We start from the raw sequence: 291 nt of genomic DNA, 5'->3' as shown, positions 1-291 counted from the left end.
TTTACAAGGTGACCATAGCTTGCTTCATACCAACAATCTCTGTGGGATCGACCCTTACTCGCGTAAGGTTTATTACTTGGACGACCCAGTACACTTGCTGGTTAGTTGTGCGAAGTTGTGTTTATGCCATGGTATTGAACACCAAGTTTTTGGATTCATTACCGGAGATTATTTGAGTTGTGAAAAGTATTGATCACAATTTTGCATACCAAGTTTTTGGTGCCGTTGCCGGGGATTGTTCGAGTATGGACAACTGACGGTTCATCTTGTTGCTTAGATTAGGTATTTTTT

Source organism: Arachis duranensis, chromosome 5, assembly GCF_000817695.3.
Source record: "Arachis duranensis cultivar V14167 chromosome 5, aradu.V14167.gnm2.J7QH, whole genome shotgun sequence".
NCBI classification, from domain to species: Eukaryota; Viridiplantae; Streptophyta; class Magnoliopsida; order Fabales; family Fabaceae; genus Arachis; species Arachis duranensis.
Note: the sequence above shows the minus strand (reverse complement) of the source record.